We start from the raw sequence: 8787 nt of genomic DNA on the forward strand, positions 1-8787 counted from the left end.
GTATAGTTGAGCTCTGGGTATTCCACCAATGAAGCTTACAGACCAAGAAAAGATGAATTATCAGTATAGCATGTTTGGTAACTATTCAGCAGTCAAAGATAAAGTTAAGTTTATAACAGGTACTTAGCCGTGGAGCCAGCTAAGATGTCGAATTGATAACTAAAAATATTATAAACTTGACATTTCTGCCTTCATTTAAAAAAAAAACTCTGTCACATTTGTTATCTTTAAATCTTGAGTCATATTCCTGTTCAATCCTACATGTAGGCATTTAATCACTTAAGGAGTATCTATCTAAAAATGAGTAATACAAATTTTATTAGCCTAAAGTTTACCTAACCTATTTCATCTCCCTTTAAGACTAAGGACACCAAGAGTAACTAAAGGGATTTTCAGAATTTGCAGGGATGCTCAGTTGCCAGCTTTTACAAGTCCTGTTCCAGATGTTGTAGAGGAATTCTTAGGAGATTCTAGTCAATGTCCTAAATCTTGATACCCAGCCCCTTAGGAAATCTTTCTCCAAACAGAATCAATCATCACATGAAAACAGGATTGCCTTCTCTGGAGCAACCTGGAAGAGCTACTCCTGAGATAACAATCAACTAGAGTATATTTGGCAAGGTGTATCCTGAACATAGACACACTAGCCCTGGGAATTCCCAACCTGTGACTTTGTCCACTCCCCCTTTTTTTGTACAACCCTGATGTTCTTGTTAGTTCTACGAAAAGGAATGTTAAATCTCTTTGTTAGTAGTTTTCTTTTTATCTGCTTTACCACTGTTGACTCCTTGAGTGGCATTTTGGAATGGGTGGCCAAGTCTGGTGTGTTGGGCTCCCCAGAGCTGGGGCTTTTGGTCTAAAACTCTAGTAAAGATCTTGGCTTTATACCATGTAGAAAAGCAAATCCCAGAGGTAAATGTGAAAAATAAAACTAGAGAAATCATAGAAGAAAATATAGGAGGATATTTACATAATAATAAAGGTTTAAGAGACAAAATGTAAGAACTATGAAGGAAAAGTTTTACACATGAAAATTCAAAATTTTACAAGATAAAAACAAAAGCCAATATGAGGAAAACATTTATGGCATATTGAAAAAGGGATTAAAGTGTCTGCTTTAGCAGTACATATACTAAAACTGGAATGATACAGAAAATATTAGCATGGCCCCTACAAAAGTATAACACACAAATTCATGGAGTGTTTCATATTTTTGTTTATATATACATAAAAATAGCTAAGATGATTATACTACTAATTCCATTAGTTCTTGGAAAAGAACAATTAATATTCATAGGTTAGATCAATTTTGCGTGTCTATATCTGGTAATCTAATCAACTCTTTTGCAGATAACAATATGCAATATTGCAGCCATTGTTAAGTTCTTATCATCTTGTTTTGAAAGCCTACATTGTCATTGTTTTGAGTTTTTTGTTGTTCTTGTAGTTGTTTGTATGTCTCTTGTTTTCTATTTTTCTTTTCTATGTTTTTTCTTTTTAAAATAAAATTTTAAAAGGATTAAAATCTAAAATGTCTGAAAAACTTACAAACCACTATCATACAAAAGATAATCCTTTAGAAAAAAATAAAGGATATGAATGAGTCATTCAAAATAGAAGAAATAAAAATGACCTATTAATTTATGAAAATATATTTAATCAGAAATATAATCAAGGAAATTTTAGACAATGAAATATCTCTTTTACTCATAACATTGAAAAACAAAACAAGATTGGTCCTTCTCAGAACTAGGGAAGTAATGAAGTGGGCATGCTCACACAATGGTAGAAGAGATGCTGAGTAATCTTCAAGGTGAATAATTTATCAAAATTGTAAGTTCTTTTTATTCACGAATACTTTTACAATATTTTCTACAGAAAAAGTTGCATGTACACATAAACAAAAATGTTTCGAGGGAATAGCTTAGGTGTCAAAGTCATACTATGTAGACTCTCTCACTGACTAGTTTTCTGGCCTTGGGGAAGTTAACATTTTTGTGCTCAATTTATCACCTGTAAAATGAAGCACAGGATATTACCTATCCTTTAAGTTTTCTGTAAGGAAGAAAGAAGATAATACACTAAGCTTTTAAAAGCTTAGTGTTAGGTGACATTCATAGTGAAAAATTTAAAATGACTTCATACAAGTTCAAAATAAAGATTCTATTATTATGAGACAATCAGACCTGTCTGAGTCTGTCTATCTATCTATCTATCTATCTATCTATCTATCTATCTATCTATAATTAACCAAAGTCAGTAATGCATGACTGAGTAGATATACCATGCTCAGGGTGTGTGCATATATGTGTCTGTGTGTGTTTCTGTTTACCTTCAGGGTCCATGTTTAAGGACCACAGAAATGAGAAAAACAGTATGTCTGTGGATCTCCTAAGATAATGAGATTGCCATGGAATGTCAGCAATGAGGGATAACTCCTTATTTCTTGAGGTACAGATACTCTGGTAGTTCTCACACTCATTTTCAACCAAAATTTTTTAGTTATTCACAATATCTTTGACATTCACATTTGGGTTAAGTTGAGTTTGGTGGTGTATGCTTATAATTCTAGCACTGTGGGAAGCTGAGGGGAGAGGGTCACTAGTTCAAGCCCAGCCTGAGAGACTTAGCAATTTAGCAAAACTGTTTCAAATTAAAAAAAAAATTTAAAAAGACTGGGGATGTAGCGTAGTGTGAAGGTTCTAGGTTCAACCCCATCATGATAAAAGAGGAAACATTTTCTTATGAAAAATTATTTTACTTTGTTTTTACAATTGTAATTGTTAATTACAATTAACCTAGTTAATTGTAATTCTATATAGTTATATCCTCATTTCAAATTACTGTGTGCCAAGAGCTTTTCAGAAGCAGCCTCTGATTGTTAAAACCCTTGATTATGAAGATTATTGCATAGGGCAATTTTAGCAGTTTCAGGGTGTGGGGAACTCCTTTGGCTTAATATTACAACTCTTATATTAATATTACAACTGTGCCTCAGGAGCACAGTTACATAGGCAACATCTGTGTTTACTTTTCAAGCCTAAGACTCAGGCTGTGTGGGGTTAGGGCACAAGATGGCTTTGGGTTCTTAGCGATCAAAGGAGGAGGAAAGTTGAGGGGAGTTTTGGCGATTGTAGTCTTTGGTAGTGATATCACACTGTCAAAATATGTTTAAGTGTAAGGTGGATCATGAGAACCATTTTGGTTCCATCTGATTTAATTTGTTAAGATAACACCCTTAGATATATTAGAAAAGGTAAATTAGAAAAGGTACATATATTAGAAAAGGTAAATTCTAGAGTTTGAAAACTCAGAAGTTTTGGGGACTAACTAGGTAGACTGCATAAATGTTTTACTGCTGGATGAGAACAGAAGAGTCAGAGAGCATGGGATTAATTTGATGGCAATCCATACAGTCAAAAGGCATTCAATTAGAGGAAAAACGAACATTATCTTGCCAACCAAAACAATGATAAGCACATTTCAGGGCAGAGCTGTGCACAATCTCTGAACTTTGCTCTCAAAGATTACCTGTTAATGCTCCAGGGTTGTGTCCTTACCTTTGATATTAGAGGAGTATAGCAATTCTCTGAAGTAACCAGACAAGGCTCCCGTGAAGGATTTGTTGCTATAATTTTGCATTCTCTTTAGTATACCCGCCCTAAATTTTTGTGATTTAAATTTATTTGGTGTTATTTGATGCCAAACATGTATAATTACTTTAAAGTCAAAATAAAGTTTTTCTTATTGTGTGAGAAAGAAAACCTCTGTTTCTTTCCTCCTGGTGCAGTATTTTTTTTCCACAGCAGGGCACTGACAAGTTTAACCTTTGCCAAAGGTCCAAGTTCATGTATTCCAGAAAAAAGATCTGTACAGACTCCTCTTTAACCACAGTTTTTACTGAAACTCTACTAGATCCTGCCAGGTAGTGTCTTACTATTACCCAATAGAGGAATGACATAGCAGAAAGTAAATGTAACCTGTTTGTTAATCTGCACTTGTTTGGGTAAGGATTACAGACCCTCAGGTTTAAAGGTATAACCTAGATGCCATTAATCTTACTGGGTTGCTGTTGCTAGAGGCCCTGCTGTTTCTTTGGAGGAATAAAACACAAAGTTATTAGAAATGTCATGACTATGTAACCTGAGTGATGAATGAAAAATAAATTGGGTTTATTCTAGAAGTCAAAATCAACTCATTAGAAAATATTGAACAAGTTTCCTAAATAGTCCGTGTTTTACTGTGTTCACCTGTAGAATGTTCTCTCCTTGCTTCAGGGTTAGATACAAATCATTGGTACAGTGGCAATGTACTGTCTGACCCATGTGCACGATGAGTGACCAAGGATACAGAAAAGGCAACAGAGAAGCATAAAATCCTGAAAAAAAGCTCCTTCCAGAAGGGGTTCACTTCCTAGCTGGCACTCCTAGCTAAGCCTGCTTAGATGATATAGTAGTTGATGGGCTTTTGGAAGATAGGTTCCAGTTCCCTGTGCATGACAAACAAGAGCTGGACATTACACACTGTTGGGGTTCTGTAAGCAAAGGGAAAATAAAGGGTTGCACACACTAAGGGTCAGCAAAAATGGCTGTCACCTGGCCAGCCTAAGCAAGTAGCTTTTATTGTGATAAAGAACAAGGAAACTCAAATTGCACATGCTTAGATTATATAACTTGTCTGCCTCCTGTCTTTATAGGACTTCATGTCCCTACCTTGGGGTGGGGGCAATGTTTCAAGGCCTGTACTTTTTCCCAAAACATTGTCGACCAGATGTGTCCGGGACAAGATGGAGTCAGTGTGACCTGTCTACATCTCCCCCTTCTATTTTTAGTTTAGACTTTCTTACCATATTAGAAGCCAGTATTTGAGGTATGAACATTTTGCATAGCGATGGGATGCATTGTACAAAGCATCCCATACAGATTAAACAGATAAGGACAGTAATATCATAAAGAAACATTTGTTTTAGCCAATTGATATCTGGTAACCATCCTGTAAGAAAATTCCATAATTCACTATTGAGCCCTTAGGACACATGAATCTGTTTGATAAGATCTTGTAAATCATGAAGTTTCCCATTGATGGATGTATTTTCATCAGGCAAATTAAAACAGCACATTTGAGCAATTTCATTACATTCATGATGATATAATAGAAGTAGACAATCAGTTGCGGCACAATTATCTAAAATCACTCGTCAGTGCTCATTTTGTTTTTGTTTAATAATACTAAAGCTGTGGAAGCATAATTAATTTGTTTTGCCATGAGACAAGCTAGTGCATTAACACTGCGATTGGCCCTGACTACCAGGGCCAGCACACCAACCAAAACATAAATTTCTGTTTTGGTTAAACGGCTAATAGAAAAGTCCCCATATAAGTCAGTGTAGACTGTTTGGTGTGAGACAGTATAAGTTCAGGAGAAGGCAACAATATAGTAAGATGACTAAGGCAGCATTTTGTGTTATGAGATAAGTTTGCAGGGATGTAATTGAAGGTATGTTTCTTCACATGAGAAAAACCATCGAGTAGGGAGAGGAACATGTCCGTGTCCATATAATATTGTAACTAGAGGGCTGGGGATTTAGTTTAGCAGCAAAAGCACCTGCCTAGCAAGCATGGGGTTGTGAGTTCGATCCCTGATACAAAAAAAAAAAAAAAGTATTGTAACTAGAACAATTCCAAGTACTACTTGGAAAGCAAAGACATTGAGGAGTACAATTTTCAATACAAGCACATGAGGCATTTGAAGTTGCTACTTATGGAGTGAACATTTTAACAGCACTATCAGGGGGTGGGAGTGCCCCCAATTTGGATAGAAAGTATTTGTTACAATTTTCTTTGAAATAGTGGAGAAAATGGTATAATTACTTAGAGAGGTCCTTGCATACCAGAATCAGACAGGACCCAAGAATGTATTTTATTTCTGTATTTTGAGAAAGACAGAAATGAGAGACATTAGCTGTTTTTGTAAATTCAACCCAAATATTGTATTCCAATCTTTCCTGGAGGTTGTGGGACTCTAAGGTCCTCGTGGTGGGTTGCAAAACACATAGCGATAGAATACAAACAAACATTAAACAGTTCATTGTCAATTTGGTAAATATTGCTGCAAGAATCTTTTCAGCAGTGGGTTCCTCTTCAGATGTACAGAGCAAGTCTTGTGCAGATTGGATCACTGGCTGAGCAGTCATCATCCTGGGTCGCTTCCGAGGTGGCTGGGCTTGATTCAGGGAGAGGTGAAACTGTGAAACTGGGTTGTGCAGCCCATGGTGCCAATACATTCCCTGCAGGGCAAACAGCAATGAGCAGGAATCCAGCAGGGCCTGTTGGGGGTAACACAGGAGCATATTTTCTTCCCCAGATCAGCAGGGGTGCTGGCCTCCACCAGCCTGGGTCTAGGGGTATCTAGTACAATACAAAAGGCTTTGGTAGAGGCTCGACCCCATGAAAATGTACTTGAACTTGAGAAGAAGAAAGTCTTGTTGGGAAAGACAAATCATTTAAAGTGAATAACACCATGAACAGAGTAGAAGAAACCTGTGCATTTTTCCCTTTAATTGCTTAAAGAGAATAGTTTTGAGTGCATGAAGAGCTTGTTCAATAATAGCCTGGCCAGTAGGATTGTAGGGGATGCCATTAATATGATGAATTTGCCATGTGGAACAAAAGGCAGCAAAAAGCCTGTGATATATAAGCAAGCTGGACCATTGTCAGTTTTAAGAGAAAAAGGTACACCCACGACTGCAAATGCAGCCAGGAGATGGTGAATTACATGTTGGGTAGATTTCACACAGTGATGAAACCCAAATGAAACCAAAAAATGTGTTAACAGAAAGTGATGAAATGAAAAGGTTTTAAAGAGAAACAATGTGTGACATCTGATTGCCAAAGGTCATTGGAGCAAAGGCCACCAGGGTTGACAGCATCAAAGGGAAAGGGGTGAGGTGTGGCAGTACAGTGGGAACAGGTGAAAACAATGGTTTTTTAGCTTCAGAGAGTGGACTATGAAACAAGTTATGTAAGGAATGAGAGGATTGATGAAAAAGGCGTGGCTTTCTTTAGTATTATCAAAGAAAATGCATAGTGTTTGATCAGCAATAGCATTACGTTGTTGTAAAAAGCCAGGCAGAGGTTTATGGCTGCGAATATGTAAAAGAAAGAGGGGGGCATGATGAGCACAAAGAAGAGCCTGTAAATGTAAAAAAAAAGAGATATTAATTGTGCATCTTATTGTCGTGGGGGAGATAACAGCAGAAGATAAGTGTAGACAACATTATGTACATATAAAGAGTCAGTAACTAAGTTAAGGGCTTGGGATGAAAAATCTTGTAAAGCAAGGACAATAGTGGTCACAGAGGTTTGTGGCAGAGAATACAAGTGTTTCCAAGTATTATCAATAAAATGTTACAACTCCACTGAAAGAGTTGCTGACACTTTTTAACCAGGAAAAGCTGCAGCCAAGTTAGAGGCCTCCTGACTCCCCCGCCCCCTATAGATTTAACTGTAACCCTATACCCCCTCCCTAGGAACCTGCTTTCTGGCACTAAACGTGTGCCAATGAAATACCTGTGCATCTCTAATGGCCTTAGGGCACTGCCCTAAGCTTAGGCTATTTATATTCCCCCATGCCACGTGTCCGAGAGAGAGATCACCAGATTCCAGCGGCCAGTGCACCAGTCTCTTCTCCCTGTGTTCCCAGAATAAAGGCCTCTTTTGTCTTATACTCCTCAACTTTTGGAAGCATCTTTTATCCTTTGAAGACAATCCTATCATTTGGTGCCCTGTGACTCATTGGCAGGCGATTGACTCGGAACACGCGCCCAATTGGGTCCCCCTGCCGATTCACGAACCGAAACCATCACGGCTTAACTCTGCGCTCCTCCTGCCAGGACGAGTTCCATCTCCTGCCAGCTGCCTCCACTCACCGCCGCCCCGATTGATTTAAGGTGAGCACACTCCAAAAGACTCTTATCACTGGGCCCGGACCCAGTCGACTGGTCTCTCCCCCATTTGCGTTAGCCTCGCCGCGTGGCGCTACGGGTTGCTGATAGCTTTTCCTTTGTGCCACCAGATTTTTGCCTGCCTTATTCACCGATGGGTAATTTACTTCCTACATCCCAAAAAACACCTCTACAATGTTTAATCTCCAATTTACGTACTTTAAAAATTAAAAATACCACAAAAACTAAATTATTAACTTTTTACTGCCAGGAAGTTTGGCCTACCTACCCGCTCCTTGGCAAATGCTGGCCTCCAGAAGGGACATTCGATGTTTCAGTTCTACAAACGCTCTATGATTTCTGTAAGGCCAGCGATAGAGTCATGGAACTCCAATACATAGAGGCATTTTTGGTTCTGAGGACGCGCCAATCCCTCATTAAATCTTGTGCTCCTGCTGAGATCCTTTTGGCCACCTCTACCGCGGCTCAAACTTTTCCATCCTGCCCTCAAGATTCGCTTGAAGATGTACCACTGATCTTTAGGTCATTGCCACCCGCTTACACAGCTCGTTCTATCCCATTACCCCTCGCCGGCCATCCCCCTGTGCCCGGTTCCCTCAGTTGTGCGGGTCACCATGTGTCACAGTTGCCTTCTGCTGTGCGATCGTCTCCCCCTCCGCCTTCCGAGATGCAGGCTCCTCCTGGCGGCTCTGCTCCGCCTTCTGATACCTTCTCACGGCCCGCGTACCACACTAGGTCACGTTCATTGTGCCCCGCCGGCACACAGCATGATTTTTCTAGCTTGCGCGGACAGCCGCCATGCCCGCCGTGCTCTGGCAGCTATA

The 8787-nt window shown here is 38.9% G+C and overlaps 1 non-coding gene across 1 annotated transcript; it reads left to right on the forward strand.

Annotated features, from left to right (window-relative positions):
- Positions 1-1110: 1110 nt before the first annotated feature.
- Positions 1111-1215, forward strand: LOC111754393 (U6 spliceosomal RNA). The gene has a single exon (XR_002789085.1). It is a non-coding gene; the product is annotated as a U6 spliceosomal RNA (small nuclear RNA).
- The last annotated feature ends 7572 nt before the right edge of the window (positions 1216-8787 follow it).

The sequence above is a fragment of the Cavia porcellus genome, unplaced genomic scaffold (genome assembly GCF_034190915.1).
Source record: "Cavia porcellus strain 051 isolate PalLab524CR breed Dunkin Hartley unplaced genomic scaffold, mCavPor4.1 scaffold_1, whole genome shotgun sequence".
Taxonomy (NCBI): domain Eukaryota; kingdom Metazoa; phylum Chordata; class Mammalia; order Rodentia; family Caviidae; genus Cavia; species Cavia porcellus.